A 22,648-nucleotide genomic window follows, 5' to 3' on the forward strand; every position below is an offset into this window, starting at 1 on the left:
CATACACCGCCAGGCTAGCCACTACCACTACCAGGATAGCCACACCTACAACCAGGATAGCCACTCCCACCACCATTGATATCTACTCCCACCACCATTGATAGCCACTCCCACCACCAGGATAGCCATTTCCACCACCAGGATAGCTGCGTACACCGCCAGGATAGCCACTCCCACCACCAGGATAGCCATTCCCACCACCGGGATAGCCATTCCCACCACCAGGATAGCCATTTCCATCACCAGGAGAGCCACTTCCACCACCAGGATAGCTGCATACACCACCAGGCTAGCCACTCCCACCACCAGGATAGCTACTCCCACCACCAGGATAGCCAATCCCACCACCAGGATAGCCATTCCCACCACCAGGATAGCCATTCCCACCACCAGGCTAGCCACTCTCACCACCAGGATAGCCACTCCCACCACCAGGATAGCCACTCCCACCACCAGGATAGCTGCATACATCGCCAGGATAGCCACTCCCACCACCAGGATAGCCACTCCCACCACAAGGATAGCCACTCCCACCACCAGGACACCACCAGGATATTCCTGTGTGTTTCTGACGTTAAAAAACGACGTTTTGCCAAACACAGCCTCGGAGACCATCTCATTAAGACAGGATGATACTCGGGAGTGTGTGAGTGGGAGATTGTTGGGGAGACTGCGGAGGGGAGTGAAATGGAGAGGGATGGTGGAAAAGCCGTGAAGGGGAGGGTCTCAAAAATGCACCATTTTCGCATACATAATAAGTAGATGAGCCTGTGTATGTGACGTTCGTTCTCAGTTCAAACCGTCGCATGAAACTGTGGAGAGTGATGACGGAATATTTGTGCAAATGCCATTATTGTACTAAGTCGTTGTTTCATCAAAATTGGAATGATAAACATTTTCCCTCCGATTTAAATCACAAATGAACGTTTTCACGAAACTGCGCATGTTGCACTTCGTGCACGAGATCAGGTGGGGCCGTGGGTTGTGGAGTTCCAATGTCGTCCCAGCAATCTCCACGTAACCTTTACATTGTTCCGATGTGAGTTTGAAAACAATTGCCGAAACGACTGAACCAACCGGCCGTACTCGAACCGCAGCAGCTTTTGCGCATTTCAAGCTGGCAGGGCGGGGCAGCCACAGCCTCGGGCGCCCAACCGGAGTCGCGCGTTACTCGTGTGCGTGGCTGAGTTCCGACCATTAAAAGGTCTCGGGCGGGAGTAGGTACAGGTACCAGTCTTGGGTGGGGATCCCCGGACCGCGGACCCTGAACACCGAACCACAAACCCGAGCACCGAGTGCCGATCGCCAGGTGCCGATCCCCGAGCGCGGAGACCCGGTCACCGAGTCCAGGAGCCCAGGTACGGATCGCCAGGTGCCAACCCCCGAGACCCGGTCACCGAGTCCAGGAGCCCAGGTACCGGACCGAGCCATGTCCAGGGAAAGCGCACCCTCCGCCCGTTGACGCCCCGGTGAGAGACTTGTTGTGCAGGACAGGTGTTCGCGTGTACAGTGTACGCCCTTGTACGAACCTCCTGTTCTTTGTTGCGTGCGATGTGAAAGGGTCATTTGAACACGTCCATGGTCTTCGTTTCAAGCGAGTCGGGATTCCCACGTTTTATTACATAAACCACCTGATAACCTTTTAACCCCGAATGGTGTTTGCTTTACACCTTGCTGTTGTTACACCTTGCTGTTATTACACCTTGCTGTTGTTACACCTTGCTGTTGTTACGGCTGTGAGTTTTTATGAAAATGGCACCATTGGAAGATAAGTTCAACATGTCTGCACTGTCATCGCTCTCCAAACACAAACAAATTTGTACTCTTGAGGAAAAACTTTTACAAAGTGACAAAATGTGTTCATGTGGACAAACTTTTAGAAAGTGACAACTTGTGCTATTGTGGACAAACTTTTACAAAGTGACAACTTGTGCTATTGTGGACAAACTTTTACAAAGTGACAAAATGTGTTCATGTGGACAAACTTTTACAAAGTGACAACTTGTGCTATTGTGGACAAACTTTTACAAAGTGACAAAATGTGTTCATGTGGACAAACTTTTACAAAGTGACAACTTGTGCTATTGTGGACAAACTTTTACAAAGTGACAACTTGTGCTATTGTGGACAAACTTTTACAAAGTGACAACTTGTGTTCATGTGGACAAACTTTTACAAAGTGACAACTTGTGTTCATGTGGACAAACTTTTACAAAGTGACAACATGTGTTCATGTGGACAAACTTTTACAAAGTGACAACTTGTGTTCATGTGGACAAACTTTTACAAAGTGACAACTTGTGTTCATATGGACAAACTTTTACAAAAGGACAACTTGTGCTATTGTGGACAAACTTTTACAAAGTGACCACTTGTGCTATTGTGTACAAACTTTTACAAAGTGACAACTTGTGTTCATGTGGACAAACTTTTACAAAATGACAACTTGTGTTCATGTGGACAAACTTTTAGAAAGTGACAACTTGTGTTCATGTGGACAAACTTTTACAAAGTGACAACTTGTGTTCATGTGGACAAACTTTTACAAAGTAACAACTTGTGCTATTGTGGACAAACTTTTAGAAAGTGACATGTGGACAAACTTTTACAAAGTGACAACTTGTGTTCATGTGGACAAACTTTTACAAAGTGATAACTTGTGTTCATGTGGACAAACTTTTACAAAGTGACAACTTGTGTTCATGTGGACAAACTTTTAGAAAGTGACATGTGGACAAACTTTTACAAAGTGACAACTTGTGTTCATGTGGACAAACTTTTACAAAGTGATAACTTGTGCTATTGTGGACAAACTTTTACAAAGTGACAACTTGTGTTCATGTGGACAAACTTTTACAAAGTGACAACTTGTGTTCATGTGGACAAACTTTTAGAAAGTGACATGTGGACAAACTTTTACAAAGTGACAACTTGTGTTCATGTGGACAAACTTTTACAAAGTGATAACTTGTGCTATTGTGGACAAACTTTTACAAAGTGACAACTTGTGTTCATGTGGACAAACTTTTACAAAGTGACAACTTGTGTGCACGTGGACAAACTTTTACAAAGCGAGTCGGTGACCACGTATCAAAGTTTGGGATCTCCATTACACGTGGTACCGTGGATTTTCTCTTCTCCCATGAGCTTGCCCTTTTGGGCGGGCCATGAGGGTCCACCACGAATGCCCTTTGGGGTTCCGTGAATGGATTGTCAGCATGCAAACATTTCATTGGGTGGGGCATGACACGCCCACATCACGCGCTCAGCTCATTCTCAAGTTTGCACATTCTGAGTAGGTAGGGGCGGAGGGACTGGGGGTGGGGGAGGAGGGGTTGGGGCGAAGGTGCGGAGACTTGTGGATAGAAAATGACTTGGGGGCGGGGGGGATAGGGACAAATTTATGAGTTTGTTTCCATTTTCTGATGACTTTTTTAATGACTCATTAATGTGATCAAATGGAACTTGCTATAACACCATTGATTTTCATTGATCATTCGGTGACAGCCGGCGCGCCACCAACTCGCTCCGCCATTGCAAACACGACCACCAGGGGACGGTGGATCTTTCGGGGCACATTTCGGAACCAAACCCCATTATGTTATTCGGCTTGAGTTACATTTCACCTTGTGTTAATGTGTTAATTTGAATGACGGTGTGCTTATAAGCTTGGTGCTGGCTTAACAGCTAAGGTGCTGATGTAAGATCTTCTTCTTCTTCAAGTTTAAGATCTTGATTTAAGATTGGTGCTTTAAGATCTTCGGGTCCTGAGTTTCAGCCCCCGTCGCGCCGTTGAATCAACACCAGGTGGGTTGACTCAGCTCGTCATCCTTCCGAGGTCGGCAAAATGAGTACCAGCTTACTGGTAACAGGGGCACTGCATCAGCGACACTGCGGTGCTCCCAGAAAATGATGCAACCAGCAGCCACAGGCAGCAAACAAAATAACAACATTAAATGCTTAAATTGTTTTACTGCCTTTAAGTAGTAAACAGTGTTCAATTTCACCATCATGTGTTAAGCTAATTGTTTACCTCTATATTTATAATGGATTGAATCGACAGACCATTGGCATCAATCAAAGTATGATTTCCATCAATTGCTCGACCTGTCTGCCCGTGCAGGTCGATTGCAGCTTTCCCAGGTACGACGGAGTAGTTATTCGATTTACTGTATATCTACCTTGAAATACTGTTTTATTACTCACACCATGTTTCACGTCTCGTACTGTGTTCATTTGGGTTAACAGGATGGCCTAGATCCCGAGAGGTAACCCCAATGCATACTCACCCCAAAGCTGTGCAGCCTGGGTTCGAATCCCGACCCAGGTATAAACTGTTATCCCGGTGTTCCACAGGCAGGGTGATTCATCAATGTATGTGACGTCCCTTGGATAGACGTTAAATTGACGTCCCATCTGCCATCATTAGTTGATGGACGTTAAAGATCCCACAGTATTCTTATTGAAGGGTAGGCAAGCTATCGCCGGCACAATAGTCAAATTACAATTCCTGCACTAACGTCTTGTGTGTACGTGTGTATGTATGGCCTTTGGCTATGTGTGTGTGTGTTTGTGTGTCTGTGTGTGTGTGTGTGTGTGTTGTGTGTGTGTGTGTGTGTGTGTGTGTGTGTGTGTGTGTGTGTGTGTGTGTGTGTGTGTGTGTGGTTGTGTGTGTGTGTGTTTGTGCTGTGTGTGTTTGTGTGTGTGTGTGTGTGTGTGTGTGTGTGTGTGTGTGTGTGTGTGTGTGTGTGTGTGTGTGTGTGGTTGTGTGTGTGTGTGTGTGTTTGTGCTGTGTGTGTTTGTGTGTGTGTGTTGTGTGTGTGTGTGTGTGTGTGTGTGTGTGTGTGTGTGTGTGTGTGTGTTTGTGTGTGTGTGTGTGTGTGTGTGTGTGTGTGTATATCTACATAACGGTGCCCAGCTGATGATCCATGCAGTCGGGAAACGAGTCAGTTGCTTACGGGTTAACGTTCTTGCTTTAGGTGGAGAAACGATGTTTGAGGTTTGAAATTTAAATAAAGTTGAATATGGGATGTTGTGAAATTAACATCATTTACAACAATTCTTTAAATTATTTAAGTTTAGGAACAACCGATACTGTACAATTAATTGTGTGTGTGTGTGTGTGTGTGTGTGTGTGTGTGTGTGTGTGTGTGTGTGTGTGTGTGTGTGTGTGTGTGTGTGTGTGTGTGTGTGTGTGTGTGTGTGTGAGTGAGTCTGTGAATGAAAGAGAGGGATAGAATTGTCAGGAACAGAAATGAAAAAACGAGATGTGTGTGTGTGTGTGTGTGTGTGTGTGTGTGTGTGTGTGTGTGTGTGTGTGTGCCTATGTGTGTGTGTGTGTTTGTGTGTGTGTGTGTGTGTGTGTGTGTCTATGTCTATGTATGTGTGTCTGTGTGTGTGTTTGTGTCTATGTGTGTGTGTGTCTATGTCTATGTATGTGTGTGTGTTTGTGTGTGCGTTTATTTGTGTATATATATAAATACTGACGGGGTACGCTTCCACATTGTAAGCAATAACAAACCGTGCTTTGTATGTAGATTGTAGGTACATAATAAATAGAAGCCCTATGATTATAGGCAAGCATCACCGACCTCCTGCTAAATTTGAATTGAGGTTTTTTTTTTGCAGGGATTGTATTTTTCATAAATTAAAATGAGTACAAACTATTTTTGGGAAACTGAAGCTGTAATTCAATTGTAAACATATATGTGCACACAAAATAATTAAATTTTAAACTAATTAAATAATACAACTATCACAAAACATGGTTATGTAGGATTGTCGGGTTTGGGGTGCGTCGTAGACGGACATTCCAGCTGGTGTGTATAACTAGTCTTTATGTTCTTGTCATTACTTTTAAGTTACACTGCATTAACTCATTGTGTTGTTTATTCTGCTTGTAATAGTTTGATTTGTTCAGTTTCCAGTAGAATCCCGGCCGTTCAAGTTTGATTCGGCTCTGGAGGTGAAATTCCCTACTTTTCCCAGTCGACGTTCTCATGATGTGCAAAGCCTTTGCACAAACTAGTGGATTACTAGCTAACACAGAACTAGTTTCTTTGTGATATTAATAGACCTGGGCTGAAGTGTGTTGCGATTTTACATTCCATGTGAATTGCTCATAGCCATACGAGGGGCGGATGACACACAACTGGGTGTTTGTATACGTGGGCATCGCATCGTTTTGGGGAGGACTACGTGGGTAATGGAATAAGGGGGTTGGGAAGGCTGTAGGGAAAAGAGGGGTCGGGACAGGAATAGGTCGAGGGGCTTGGCCCTACTGAGTGCAAGTCACTGAGTGTTATTGAAGACCTTTCACTGGGCCCTTACAGATAAGCTTACAATTGCTCAATGACACTCTTGCGTCTTGAGTTGATATCGGTCGAGTGTCTACCCCACAACCCCCACAGATTTGTTAGGGTCCGCAAGCTTAATGTTAAGTGAGTGAAGTGCCTTTGTCATCTCTGCCGCAGAACCACACCCTTGGTCCACATCTCGATGACACCTGGACTGTGAAGATGAATGATGAGTTGTGGCCACTGAACTGTAAAGCAGAACTTACGATACAGTCAGGGTATCCATACAAAGTGCAGAGCGAGTGAGGAAGAGAGTTTTTTTTTAATAAAGATAGCAACCCCACCTCCAGGACTAGGCTCAGGTCTATCATACCGGAGGAGGGAGTAACCCGGGAGAGATACCAAGGCATCAGAGACATCATGAAGGAGGAAAGTTTCTGTTCAGCAGATCACGTCTGGTTTGTCAAAAGCAACCTGTATGGAGAGGTCAGTCAAGTTTGAGCGAAGGCCCCGGATGTTTGAGGTCCATACCGTTAATGAAGAGGAAGGGGGACTCTCCCCCCTCCCATGCCTCCCCCCCCCCAAAGCCCTCTCCCTCCCACAGATCTCTCGATGTCCCTGCTCTCAGATGTTGTGTTTGTGTTCCTCCCCCTCTCGCCCCATCTTGTCTACCGCTCCCCATGTTATATGTTTTATGTGTCGGTTTGTCTTTCTGTGTGATTAATGTTAGCTCTTTCACGAGCCTCGAACTTGTATACAAAAAAAAAAAAAAAGGCCTTAGGCCTTCTCTTGTCTGAGTGAGAAACCACGTGATCCTTACGCCAACTAGCACAAACAGCCAGTTGAGTGTTCCTTTCCAAGCACCTCGTGATGTTGTGTCTCCAGGTTTGAAAGCCATGGACCTATTTGCCCATTGTCTGTGTACTCATGACTTCCAGTAACTCTTCCACGAGCCTTGGACACCAAAATAATAAAATAGGATGATACAGCCATCTTGAAGTCTTCTCTGAGATGACTGGGAGTGAGACAAAATCACAAATCTTAATGGCTCAAGGTAGTGCATTGTCTTGACAAAAGAGATGACTGGTAGTCAGGCAGCTTCGCAGCATATTTATCGAAAATGGGGAACGGCTAGACAAAAGCGCCATTTTTATTTTGGTGGTCCATTAGACCATATACAATAGATTTAGGACCGGAGGCAAGAAATATACAGTGTTCTTCACCTTTTTATTGGACAAAAACCAAGGACAAAAACCAATTATGTATATATTTTCAACAAGGAGGCTAACTTTTATTTCATTACCTGCAGTGTTATTTGTAAAACTTATGCATGCCTGCATAATAAATCTTACGCTTCCATGTAATAATAATTAGTAATATAATACCGAGTGTTTATACAAATGTGTTGTACTTGTGACTCGCGCACCTCTCATTTATCTAACATGTACGCAACTACAAGGAGTAATGACAATATTGCTTTAGAACAGACAACATGTTGTTCAAGGTAATTTGTCCAGCAATTTATGTATTTACGATTTTAGTCTAACTCCAATAGCTGATGATTTATTTGTATAAATGTATTGCTCGATATTATGCTGTGCGAGTCGTATTCGCGCAAAAGTCAAACACTGTGTATGTCTCGCCTCCGGTCCTAATTCTATTGCATATGGTCCAATGAAGCACTAAAATAAAAATGGTACTTTTGTAAACTCGTTCCCCCAAAAATTGCTAAGCTGCCTAATTATGGGTGTGAGCTTCCCAACTGTCCCAACGCTCATTGATACTCAGTGACATTGTGTAGTCCTGTAAGGTGTGATGAAAGGTGCTGGAAGGTGTGATGGAAGGAAGGGGGGAGTGCATGGTGGGTTGGTTAGATGAAGGAAATTAAGGATATGGGAGTGTTTCGGAAGAAATGGAAGGAGAGAGCTGGTGGGTGTTCAATATTTGTGATTAGAGGGGTAGGGGTGCTGGTGTTGTTTGTGGGTGTTGGAAAGAAGGGGAAAGAGTTGGTTTGAGTCACAAGGTTTGAAGCTTTCGGTTGAAATAGCATGAAGGGGAGCAACAGAGGGTTCTGCGTCTCCAATGCACTGCTAGCCGGAAGGCAAGCAAATACCGATAAGGTAGTGTGGCTGTGAAACCAGGAAAGCCACCGTCCAGAGGAAGTGGCAACTGGCTGCGTTCGCCAGATTAGGCCTTTGGCTTGTGTACTCTGTTCCCCTTGTGCAAAGCTTCTGCTTTCTCTTTTCTGCTTTCGGGCCTTTCTTTCTTTCTGCTCACTCTTCTACTATGGTGTCAGTTTCACTAGGGTAGGTCTATTACTGCTGTGGTTGTTGCTATTGTTGTGCCTTTTGTTGTGGAGCATAATTTATGGTCCACGGAAAAGTTAATGGAGGAATACTTTCTCCCTAAAGGCCTATCCATGGATTCCCTTTTATAATCAAAGGAAGGAATGAGAGATCTCTGATTAAGAGTGCCAAGGAGGTAGATAGAGACTTCAAATCTCCATGGCGGTGGTCCGTGTTCGACACCACTCTGAAACCATGGCACCATCATGAAGGACGGCCTGGGTGCTGGTTCCATGGTGCAACAAGCGCTCCTTTGCGGAAACTGGTGCCTCTTGTCCCCAAAGAAGTTTCTATCTTTGTTATAACAGATGGAGAAAAATTCTTTCAAATTTTAATTCAAGAATCTGTTTTTAGGCAGTTGTTTTGGTTATTTGGGGCAGAATTGTTCTTCAAAATGTAATGGGCATGAGATTAATAATAATACTAATAATAATTAGAACAGCACTCGTTGGAGAGCATACCACCGTCAGGCTGAACAGTTAAAGATTTGGATCCACTGACAGGCCAGATCTTGATCGGGACCTGAACCAGAATCCTTGTTCTCGTTACCGAACCAACTCATCAACCTAGTTTTGTCATAATCCATCCACACTTTTTGAGATATCCTGTTCACAGACAGACAGACAGACAGGGGTGAAAACATAACCTCTGTCCATCCTCGGTGGTGGAGGTAATAAATATGAACTATTGAAATGCGTAATAGAGGTTTTTGGTTATCATGATGGGGGCGTTTCATGGTCTCAGGCCCAGAGTTTGCTTTCCCTCTGTCTCCGTCCGACCAGATGATGGAGGTGTCAGGATGTGTACAAAGTCTTCGGTGTGTGCTCACCTACCCGTGACTGTGAGTGTGCATGAACATAGCTACCGTACCTATAGTCATGGTATAAAGGAACGAACTCACACTCTGGATGTCATAATGGCAGGTGCAGTTTGAAGGTGATGAAGTTGAGTGGTGGTGAATGTTTCCCGGCAAGAATTCCTCTTTCTGATCAATTGATTGTTTCGATTTATCATTCATGTTCGTTGCTGACCTGGAGTGCTGTCTGGAGTGGGTGAGTGCTACTGCCCTCAAGTGCGAATCTATTGCTGTGACCCTTGAATCTTTTGATATCAAACTGAGCACAGGAAACTATCGATAATCTGGGGAGGGAGTGACATGGGAGAGGGTGCTCTCAGGATCCAATTTTGTGGGAAGTCAACATTTTCGAAGCCTGTTGTTGCCTTAACGGTTAAGGTGGCTGGCTTGAGATCTCAGGGTCCTAAGTTCAAGCCCCTGTCATGCTGTTGAATTAACACCAGGTGGGTTGACCCAGCCTGTCATCCTTCTGAGGTCTGCAAAATGAGTACCAGCTTACTGGGAGGTATCCTGCGTCAGAGTGGCGATCCATCCAGGATTGTGCCCAATAGCCTAGGAAACTGCTTCAGCAGCCATATGCATCTGAAGATGCAAAAGGAGTGGTCTTCTTCTTCTTCAGCATTTTCTCAATGCAGTATTACAATATTATTACATTATCTAATCGGGTTTATTTTATACTAGTGGGGTATGCTTATACATTGTGAAAGCAATAACAAACCGTGCTTCGTACGTAGGTACATAATAAATAGAAGCTTTATGATTACAGGCAGTCCCCGGGTTACGAACGAGTTCTGTTTTTAAGTCTGTCTGTAAGTCGAATTTGTATGTAAGTCGGAACAGTTACGTACGGTTCACATCTAGCGTCAATTAGTCAAATGTTTGTCTTCATATATAGTATATATTTACCTAAAACATCTATAGGTATAAAAAACATTAAAGAAACATTTCTTAAACTGTTGAGATAGAAAAGAAAAGATAATGATTAAAGGTATATTATGCTGATTTTGATCCTCTAACCAAATTACCAATAGCCTTTCCATTTCGATAATTAAACCACTGCGTTGCTTCGTGATAATTGTCGCTTTCATCAGGACAGAGCCTTTTACATGCTCCATTACTCTCCCCTTGTCCTTTATAATTGTCCCGATCGTTGACTGACTGTAGCCTAACGCTTTTCCAATGTTTGTTGGCGTTTCACCTCTCTCCGATCGCTTTATTATTTCCACTTTTGTTTCAATCGTGAGCGTTTTCCTTTTCTTCGATGCATCACCATCACTTACATCAGATTTACGCTTTGGAGCCATGATTACGAGGGTAAACACACGAAAATTTTAAGTCAAAACACAACGCACACAACAGTGTTTACGCGATCCGACTTAAAATGGCAATGACGGCGTGGCGTTCTCCCTCGGGCCGACGAACCGCGCAAAATAGTCTGCCCGTTCGTTAGTACGAACCATTGTATGTAACTCATCTCCTTGCCTTCCACCTTTTGCCCTGTTCACGTGACTCGTCGTCGTCAGTCTAGGTCTAGGCCCTCTCCCCATTGGTATTTTTGTGAACATAAGATTGTTCTCGATGTCCCTGCTCTCAAATGTTTTGTTTGTGTCCTTCCCCCTCTCTCCCCATCTTGTCTACCGCTCCCCTTATTTTGTGTTTTATGTGTCGGTTTGACTTTTTGTGTGATTAATATTAGCTCTTTCATGAGCCTCGATCTTGTATACAAAAAAAAAACAAAAAAAAAAACCTCGATTTTTTAAAATAATAGGCTTTGCGGTGGTCGGTACGTAAGTACGGGCGTTCGTAAGTCGGGCGTTCGTAACCCGGGGACTGCCTGTATAGGCAAGCATCATCGACATGCTGCTAGATATCAATTTAGGTATATTTATTTATTTATTTAACGGACGCGTTCAACTGCTTTTACGTAAATTCTCATTGAGATTTTAATTTCAAAGTTTACACTTATAGAAAATACAATTTTCAAATGCTAGACAATGATTGAGGTTTTTTGTTGTTTTTTGTTGTGTGCGTTTACGTTTTTTTATGTAAATCTTCATTTTGGACGCTTGTCGATGGTTCTGGGATTTTCTCCCGGTGTACCGGCTTCGATGTCTGTCTGCACGCCAAATTTCAGCGTTCTGGACATCAGGAAGGTACCGAACATTCATATCAGTCAGCCAGTGGTTAGAAAGAGCTTTATATTATTTTATACAATAACAATTATGATAACAATAATAACTAGATGGTATTCATAGAATACTTCTTGGTGTGAGCCAACTCCTCTGCTTTTGAATGTTTTTTTTCTTTGATCCAATATGGCTGCCAGACAACGTGAACATCATAAATTTATATTATCTAATATAATTGTTGTGTAGATCAACAACAACAACAACAACATGCATTTTAAAGGCCATTTTCCCTGCTAGAGCGGGGGTTAGCCTTGCGGTCCCCATGACAATCTTCTCCATTTTGCCCTATTTTCTGCATCTCTCCTTGTTAACCCCCTTGCCCGCATTTCTTCTTCCACCATCTTTAGCCAAGTCTTTCTCGGTCTTCCCCGTCCTCTGCTTCCTTCTACATTCATTTCCATCACTCTTCTCAACCAGTCACTTTCATCCTTCCTCAACACATGACCAAACCATCTCAACCTGTTCCTCTTCACAGCATCAATCACAAGCTCTATTCCCATCATCTTTCGCAATTCATCATTTGTCTTCCTCTCTCTCAACGATACTCCGCACATCCGTCGAACCATTCGCATTTCCACCCTTTCCAACCTTCGTTGCTGCTCTACGTTCATTACCCATGTCTCGCTCCCATAAATCATAACACTTCTCACACATGCAGCATACACCTTTCCCTTCAGCTTCAACGACACTCCCCTCATCATCAGCACGCCACTCAATTCCCGAAACTTCTTCCATGCACATCTCACTCGAGCAACCATTGCCGAGTCTGATCCACCTTCTCCATTCAGCATGTCTCCGAGGTAGCAAAATGTTTTCACACCTTCCAGCTTCACGCCGTCTCCAAGATCCAACTCAACATTTCCTCCATCTGCAGCTCCCTCTGTGCACACCTTACATTTGAATGTAGCTGCCACACTGGTTAATGACCCTCTCAGACCACTACATTTTTGATGAACCCACTCAGCGCACATTGTACATTGAATGGAGTTCACTCCGACACCCTTCCTACACACAGCACAGGGCCACTTCCCAGTTCTTTCCACCTCACCACATGCTTTACCACTTGCCATCACCTTCGTCTTTCCGATATTCACCTTCAGACCTTTTGTCTCCATACATTCCTTCCACGTGTTCATCTTTTCCTTCAGTCCATCCATACTTTCCGCAATCAACACCAGATCATCTTCTGCATACAACAACTCCCATTGTAAACCCTCCTTTACGTTCTGAGCCAGCACCTCCATCACAGCTACAAATAGTAGTGGATTTAATACCGACCCGTGATGCACTCCCACCTTCACCTCAAACTCACCACTGTTCCCGTCCTTCGTCCTTACAGCTGTGCGCGCTCTTTTGTACATTGCCATCACTACTCTGATCAACCATTCCTCCACTCCTAACTTCCTCAATGCCCATGTCAATACTTTGCGTGGTACCCTATCGAATGCTTTCTCCAGATCAACAAACCCAAGAAACAACTTCTTCCTCTGCTCCATGTACTTCTCCTGCAACTGCCTCACAATGAAAAGCACGTCTGTCGTTCCTCTTCCTGGCATGAATCCAAACTGCATTTCGTCGATCTTCACTTTCTTCCTTATCCTCCTCTCCAACACCCTTTCCAATACCTTCATTCCATGCTCCAATAACTTTATCGCTCGGTACGAGCCCCACTCCAGAGGGTCACCTTTCCCCTTGTATAGAGGGACGAGGGTACTCAGTTCCCAATCCACTGGAATGCGGCCTTCTTTCACCACCAGATTACAGATCTCTGTCATTCTCTTCACACCCCAACTTCCTGCTGCCTTCAACATATCTCCCACAACTCCCGTCGGCCCTCCCGCTTTTCTACCCTTCATTGCTTTTATCGCTTCCTCAACTTCCTTCTCAGTTATCTTCTCTGCCGGTCCTAAAACAGGGTTACTCTCTATGTTGCCATCCCATTCATTCTCTGTATTCAACAGCATTTCCATTTATCTTTTCCATCTTCCTTTAATTCCATCTGGGTCGACAACGATTTGTCCCACTTCATCCTTCAAGCAACTCACCCCCATCACATCACACCTCTCTTTCGCTATCTGCTTTGCAATCCTGAATACTGCTTTCTGACCCTCTTCCCAATCCAAGCGTTCTCCGAACATTTTCCTACATGCCTCCTGCGCCTTTGCTACCTCTTTCTTTGCAGCCTTCCTGGCTGCCTTATAACTTTCATGCTCTGCTGTTTCTGCTCCCATACCCTTCGCCTTCTGCCAGTCCTTGAACTTCTTCCTCTTCTCGTCAATCCTCTTTCCAACTTCATCATCCCACCACCATGTTTCCGAGTGCCTCGGTGGTCCTTTTGTCCATCCACATACCTCACCAACGGCTCCCAACAGACTATCTTTCATTGACATCCAACCACTTTCAAGCTCAACCACATCATCCTCGACCCTACTCAGCCTCTCTTTTAATGCCTCCCTTACTGTCACCTCTTTCAACCTCCACACCTTCATTCTCGGTTGGTACTTCACCCGCCGAGCTCTCCTCGCATCTTTCACCCTTACGTCGCAGACAACCAAGTGGTGCTGTGAAACAGCCTCCTCCCCCGGGATCACCTTTGTGTCCCGGAGGTGGCCCCTATCTCGCCTACGCACCATCAGGTAGTCAACGGTTGTCGTCGACCCACCTGACGTGTATGTAACAAGCTTATTATCCTCTTTCTGGAACTGAGTATTACAAATCAACAAATCAGCTCCATCAGCAAACTCCAAAATCCTTTCACCTTCTCCATTTCTCACACCATATCCGTAACCCCCATGAACTCCCTCAAAACCGTCCATACTCCTTCCCACATGTCCATTTAGGTCTCCTCCTACCACAACAACTTCCTCATCTTTCATGTTTTCCATCAGCTTCTCTATCGCACACCAGAACTTGTCCTTTTCTTCATCGCTTCGACCAACCTGCGGAGCATATCCCGAGATGACGTTCACCAAGAGCTTTTCAATCATCATTTTCACCATCATCAACCTATCACTCACTCTCGTCACACTCACCACACTGTCTACAAACTCCTCAGAAAACAGGACACCAACACCATTCACGCCCTCCGGGCACCCTTGCCACACAAACTTGTATTTCTGTCCCTGCCTACCCTTCAGCATTCTCACACCACTTCCCTTCCATCTCGTCTCTTGCACACAACATATGTCCACTCTTCTTCTGACCAAAACTTCCACCACTTCTCCTGATCTCCCTGTCATTGTCCCTACATTCCATGTCCCAAACCTCAGAAACCGATCTCCACTTCGGGCTGTACCCTGCCCATATGTAGTTGTAATTGTCATGGTTCCCTTTTTGAGGCAATATTTTTATGGCCGGATGCCCTTCCTGACGCCAACCCTCTTAGTCGTCTCTTACGACACGCAGGGATATGGTGTACCTATTCTTATCCAGGGTACACACCGCGAAACGTTTAAAACATGGAAATTCTGGGGGGTGGGGGGGGGGGGGGCGGCGTCAAGGGAAAGATAAAATGAAAATAAACCCCTTCAGTCGGCACTTAGCTTGGCGTCCCAAAGAGTACTTTCAGGAGCTTGGCGGCTGTTGAAACTGGGGTAGCCACTCATGCGGGAAGTGGTCCAAAATGGCGGTGTAGAACACCGCGCGTCGAAGACACAACAAGCGTGAGGCGAGCAGATTAGACGGCCTCCTTTCGATTGATTCGAAATTCATACTGATGTGTAGATCACACGCAAGAAATTTCAAACTGATCAGACTAAGCATTGTCCCTGTCGAATTATGATGTCATAATTAATGGACTGATGACATAATCATTAACATATCTTATTCCCCATGGAGTACTTGACCCTACTTGACAATGAGCCTTGTTTTAATTATTTCCATGGAGCGGTTTCAGAGATAGAGGTGTGAAGTTTTTCCAAGATGGTGCCCATACCACGTGACCTGTAACGTCATAATTATCACTAAAATTATACAGGCGGAGGCGCTCCTATGGTGACAATTTAGTGTCAATCGGACCAACAATTGCAAAAAAAAAATTCATACTGATTGGATCAAGCGTTGTACTTGTCGAATTATGACATTATAATTAAGGTACCGATGACATCATCATTAACATACCTTATTCCCCATGGGGAGTGCAGTACTTGACAATGAGCCTTGTTTCAATTTTTCCATTGAGCAGTTTCGGAGATATAGAGGTGTAACTTTTTTCCAAGATGGCGTCCATACCATGTGACCTATGACATCATAATTATGAATAAAAAAATCTACAGGCGGAAGTGCTCCTATGGTAAAATTTAGTGTCAATCAGACCAACGGTTGCCGAGAAAATGATTTTTTAAAATGCAGTCACGTATGCCACACGTACGCCACACATACGTACGCAACCAAATGACTAACCCTGCTTTTCGCTTCACGAGCGCAGGGTAACAATGATAACTAGAACGACACTCAGTAGAGAGCATACCTCTGCCAGGTGAACAATTTACGTTTTGTATCCCAGAGTAGACCAAAAAATCACAATACAGAATCACATTTAATCAAAATAATCCGTCCACAACTTTTTGAGATGTCCTGCTATGTATCGTTTTTGGCCCTATCTCCCAATGGTGAAGAATCACTTTAAAAATTCTACTAGCCGAATCCGGATCTTCACGAAAATCTAATCATTTCGTCCTTGTCACTTATGCTACATCTCTGCCAAATTTCGTCTGAATCCGTCCACAACTTTTTGAGATAACTTGTTCACAAACGGACAGACAGACAGACAGATGAAAAATCGGTCAGACACCGAGGACTTGCCGGAATGTACTTTTTTATCGGCCATTTTGGACAAATATGGCGGCCGAACCACGTGACCGATGGCGTCATCATTTTGTTTTCTAAACTAATTTATTCCTAGATTATGCTCAATAAATTTCATCTTGATCGGATGAAGTTTTGTACTTGTCGAATTATGACGTCATAACGGAGGCACCTATGACATCATCATTAACATATTTTATTCCCCATGAAGAGTTCTTTACAATGACCCATGTCTCAATTTTTTCTATTCAGCACTTTCGGAGATATAGAGGTGCAAAGTTTTTCGGGTTTTCCAAGATGGCGGCCGAATCACGTGACCGATGACGGCATCATTATTTGTTTTCTAAAATAATTTATTCCTAGATTATGCTCAAGAAATTTCATCTTGATCGGATGAAGTTTTGTACTTGTCAAATTATGACGTCATAATGGAGGCACCTATGACATCATCATTAACATATTTTATTCCCCATGGAGAGTTCTTTACAATGAGCCATGTCTCAATTTTTTCTATTCAGCACTTTCGGAGAGATATCGAGGTGCAAAGTTTTTCGGTTTTTCCAAGATGGCGGCCGAACCACGTGAGCGATGACGTCATAATTATTTTTTTTCTCCACCAGTTTATGCCGACATGGCGCTCAAGAAATTGCATCTTGATTGGATGAAGTTTTGTACTTGTCGAATTATCGAATTATGACGTCATAATGGAGGCCTTGGGCCGAGAGAGTTAAAAATTGGGCACAGTGTCTATTCCAGGGCAAGACAAATAGGTGTGTAAAGTTTCGCGATTCAATGTGCAACGGTGTAGACGTAGTACTGCGCACAAACAGACAGACAAACCAACCAACCAACATACTTGCCGGAATCTTTTCCGGCAACTAACAAGGGTGAAAACATAATCTCCATTCACCTTTGGTGGCGGAGATAATTAATATTATGGTGTTGATATATCAAAATATAATGTTAAATCACAATTGTATTGAGATATTATCAAACCAGTGAACCAGAGCCCTTTATACACAGAGTTTGGCCAACTCGGTTTCAGTTTTTAGCGATCACGTGACACCAGGCGCCATGTTAAAGCCCTAAAGTGACTAAACAATGAATGAAACTCGGGAACATAAAAATAAACCCGTCTCTAATAGCAGAAAGTTGCATGCACGCATAGACTTAATATGTAACTATGCATGCACGCTTGAACGCACGCGCGTGCACTTGACGTATAGGCTCCGGGCCAGGTATGGTCCATCTGCACCCCCCCCACAACTCTCCGACCCTGGGTTTTTCTGAACCATTGGGGTGTCCTGGGGTGGAAATCAACTGGTAACAGTAAATAAACTTGGACTCACTACCCATTTGGTACCTATATTGGATGGTACCCTCAAAACAGCATATTTTTAAATCCGCGTTGCGCCATATTCGACACACGTGTTCTTTTGGTATTTGTGCCTGCTAATATTAACTCAGAATAAAAAGTTATATACCAAAAGAAAGCTGTTCATCTACTGATCATCATAGAATATTGACACATTACTTATAATGGTACCTTAATGGTCATAACTAGTGCTGAATAGCAGTACCCCACTTTAACGTAACATAATTCGGTATCGACCGTACTATTTCATCTTACACACATAATATGAACACATTACACCTGATATGCTTACATATATATTTTATTGGCTTTCTCCTGTATATCAGCTTTAATTTGATACCAGATACATCCCCATAGCTTCAATTCTCTTTTTTATACAGCGTGTCAAAGATACTACCTGTTTCGCGGGAACCATGAATCATATAATCTCGGTAACAGTCTTTGTCTATATTCAAAAGAACTGCCTATTACACTTATAAATGTCATTCATAATCGAATATCATAATCATACTGCCATCTTATTAACATATTAAACAAGAAAAACTTGTTTATTAATCACAGTAGTTTTTAATATCATCATATTAATATTCATACACTGGGTCAAACACCTTCCACAGAACAGTAACAATGTAATGCTCGAATATTTACTGTAAAAGTAAAAATATTTCTTATTTGAAACTAAATTTTAACATACCATTGAAAAATTTTTTAGTATCGAATATTTTGATGATAAACCAAACATTATTGCTCAACAACAGATATCATAATAATATTAACAGTCAGTTTTATCCCTACAATTACATATGTATGTCGTACACTCAGTTAACCACATTATATCATATAATACAAGTATCCACTCTCAAAAGAACACAAACAAACAATTGCATTTTGTTAATTATCAACAAAAGTCAAACACTGCATGAGTGCAGTCAAGTTGGCTTGCTTGCACGAATGGCATATGTCCATCATGATCAGTCATCGTCACTGTCACTTTCATCGGTATCACTGTACAAAACACGATCCATATCATCAGGTGTTTCATCACCTGATTCATCATCACTCTCATCGTCGTCTGACATGACCTGAGCTATATCAGCCAGCTCACGCGGAAGCATGTCTCCATCATACCAGAGAGGATCCAGGCAGCCTTTCTCCTCTTCCCAGCCATGGCCTGGACTTGCTTTGGGAATCCTTGGTCGAGGAACGTGAGCTCTCTTCCAAATTCCCACTTGGTGGTTGACCCTTCGGACCATGATCCATAGAGTCTGGAGTTTGGTCAATGTTCCTCTTTCTCCTACAGATCCTGGATATTGAAGCTGTTTTACTTGAAGTTTCGGGCTTTGTCTTTTGGTCACATAGCAGTCAGGTAATATGGTTGCTTCCGTCAACTGCAGAGAACGCCGTTTGGTCCTAACTTGAGTTGGCCTTGCTGGACCAGATGCGGCATGATCATCACTGACTTCTTGCATCATGATCCCGTGTGCTGTATGAACAGAACCTTTTCCTGTCAGATCATTCACCAATGAGTCGAAATTGTCAAACTCCGAGTGGAAGACAGACGGCTCTCGTGGTGACCTGATGATTTGGTTGGAGAGTTGTGTCGATGACTTCATCACTGATTCGGCCAGTGCAGTCTCCAATTCAAGTGAAAATGAATAACTCTCACAGTGTCCCATTCTATTAAGAAGGGTTATGAGCTTTTCACTTCTGTATAGATGTCTCAGGGACGTGCACATGATGATGTGTTTTGGAAGCTTCCAAGAGCCTTTGGTGGCAGCGCGACAGATATCTTGGCCGATTGATTGAACTAATCGCTGGCTTCGTTGTGACCTTGCTGATGTTGTTCCAGTTATGATGTAGCATAGCAGCTTCTTGAGTGAATCTGGTATAACATCGTCCATTTGTTGGAGATCAGAAGGACTTGGTGGCCATTTCAGTTCTGGGGCATTCGAGAAATCATCCAGAATTGACAGTCGTAAATGGCTACCTGCACTCTCAATCATATCTCTTGATCCCAATTTGAAGGCTTGTTTCACTGCTGTCTGGACGTCAATTGCAGTGCTGAATATTATGTAGGACTTTCCCAGATCACAGAATGATAGTCTCTCCCTGAAAGGCTCGTGGTTTTCAAGCTTCAGTTTTAGTTTGCTGGCTCGGTAGTCAGGATTCGCATATTTGCTGGTTTGCAGGTTAATGACATACATTTGCCTCAGGTCGGATAGTTTCATTATCTTCTTGGCCATTAACACATCCCTTTCAATGGCATCACATACCACATCGAATGCCTGTCTGTGGGCTTCTTCTAATTCTCCTTGATGGTGCTGTGCCTCTTCGTCAGTACTGCGCCATTTCTCTGGCTTTTGCATATATTTCATACGGCAAGTTTTGTGGAACTTTGCCTCAGAGGCAAAAAGATCATGGCCTCGGATCCTCATTAAGAGCGTTTCATCTTGCTTCATTTCAGCCATCTCCAGTACCGGCTTCCAGCCTTCATACTCGAACTGGCTCATCCCCTGGGTAGTCCAACTGCCATGCACTTTCACTTTTTTACGACTTTCCGAAGAACAGAAGATACAGTCTGGCTTAAATATGATCTTGTCACCAGAACTAGTACGGGCCATCCGCTGAGTTGTGGCACCAGTTGTTTCAGATGTACCTGCAGTAGGAGGGTTCAGTCTGTCTAAGTTCATCGTGAAACGCTTGTAACACTCCCAGTGGAAACCATGGTGTTCGGCCAGAGATTCAGGGACCAAATCACATGTGTCCTTCATCATATGCGGAGACTGTGGGGGTTGTGCAAGGCGTCTTTCTTTGACCTCCTGCAGCTTGGCCAATTTCTTCTCAGAATTTTTGAGTCCAGATAACAAGTGCAACTCTCCATAGCTCAGTCCCTTTACATGAGTTATGCACACAATGGGTGGTTGTTCACTCTCACGTGTACGTTTCGCTCGCGCCGGATGTTCCATATTAGCGTTGTTACTTCACCTGCAAAACACATCAAAATATTGGTAAGTACCAAGCTGAATAATTATTATAAATTGCATCTTAATTATAAAAAATATCTTATATTGCATACTTAACTATGTAAAAAAAGGTGTTTAACTTAACTAATTGACTCGTTCTGTCGCTGTAAGAGACACTTAAATAACATAATTGTACAATCTGATGATCTCAATTTACGCAGGATACAAACATGGAAGGATCTGCATGCCATTTTCGTCAAAATTCCTGCAATAAACTACAGTGATACATCAATACAACAATATATTAAGTAACACATATTAACAATACATAGATTTTGTCATGTGTCCAACATATATGTACATGATATACGTGGCAGCATTTGTAAATTGACAAATGCAGCATCGCCTACAATATCACCCCATACCGGTAGTATCTTTGACACGCTGTATAAAAAAGAGAATTGAAGCTATGGGGATGTATCTGGTATCAAATTAAAGCTGATATACAGGAGAAAGCCAATAAAATATATATGTAAGCATATCAGGTGTAATGTGTTCATATTATGTGTGTAAGATGAAATAGTACGGTCGATACCGAATTATGTTACGTTAAAGTGGGGTACTGCTATTCAGCACTAGTTATGACCATTAAGGTACCATTATAAGTAATGTGTCAATATTCTATGATGATCAGTAGATGAACAGCTTTCTTTTGGTATATAACTTTTTATTCTGAGTTAATATTAGCAGGCACAAATACCAAAAGAACACGTGTGTCGAATATGGCGCAACGCGGATTTAAAAATATGCTGTTTTGAGGGTACCATCCAATATAGGTACCAAATGGGTAGTGAGTCCAAGTTTATTTACTGTTACCAGTTGATTTCCACCCCAGGACACCCCAATGGTTCAGAAAAACCCAGGGTCGGAGAGTTGTGGGGGGGGGGGGGGGGTGCAGATGGACCATACCTGGCCCGGAGCCTAGTAGGGCTCCCACATGGCGCCTATTACCGAGTTCTTCTTTTTAAAGTTTAATGGCGCTTTCAGAGCCGCAAGGCTCTATGTACGCCACGCACCCTGACATCCAAACAAAACCAAAACAGGAGGTTTGCACTAGAAAAACTAGAGACTCGCACTGCTAACCCCGTAACAGGTCAATCTTCCACGACAGGTCAATCTTCCACGACAGGTCAATCTTCCACGACAGGTCAGTCTTCCACGACAGGTCAATCTTCCACGACAGGTCAATCTCCACGACAGGTCAATCTTCCACGACAGGTCAATCTTCCACGACAGGTCCATCTTCCACGACGGGTCCATCTTCCACGACGGGTCCATCTTCCACGACGGGTCAATCTTCCACGACGGGTCAATCTTCCACGACGGGTCAATCTTCCACGACGGGTCAATCTTCCACGACAGGTCCATCTTCCATGACAGGTCAATCTTCCACGACAGGTCAATCTTCCACGACAGGTCAATCTTCCACGACAGGTCAATCTTCCACGACAGGTCAATCTTCCACGACAGGTCAATCTTCCGCGACAGGTCAATCTTCCACGACAGGTCAATCTTCCACGACAGGTCAATCTTCCACGACAGGTCAATCTTCCACGACAGGTCAATCTTCCACGACAGGTCAATCTTCCACGACAGGTCCATCTTCCACGACAGGTCCATCTTCCACGACAGGTCAATCTTCCACGACAGGTCAATCTTCCTCAACAGGTCAATCTTCCGCGACAGGTCAATCTTCCACGACAGGGCCATCTTCCACGACAGGTCAACCTTCCACGACAGGTCAATCTTCCACGCCAG

The 22,648-nt window shown here is 43.7% G+C and overlaps 1 protein-coding gene across 5 annotated transcripts in view; it reads left to right on the forward strand.

Moving 5' to 3' along the window:
* The first annotated feature begins 955 nt into the window (after positions 1-955).
* LOC137437763 (ETS-related transcription factor Elf-1) overlaps positions 956-22,648 on the forward strand; it is a 98,212-nt gene continuing 76,519 nt past the window's right edge. Inside the window, exon 1 of one of the 5 annotated variants that reach the window (XM_068132362.2) lies at positions 956-1,469. The gene's annotated coding sequence lies outside the window, so the exon portion shown is untranslated. The remainder of the gene's footprint in view (positions 1,470-22,648) is intronic. The other 4 variants (XM_068132365.2, XM_068132366.2, XM_078766218.1 and 1 more) reach the window with 4 other exon arrangements.

The sequence above is a fragment of the Myxine glutinosa genome, chromosome 12 (assembly GCF_964187855.1).
Source record: "Myxine glutinosa chromosome 12, kmMyxGlut1.1, whole genome shotgun sequence".
NCBI lineage: Eukaryota > Metazoa > Chordata > Myxini > Myxiniformes > Myxinidae > Myxine > Myxine glutinosa.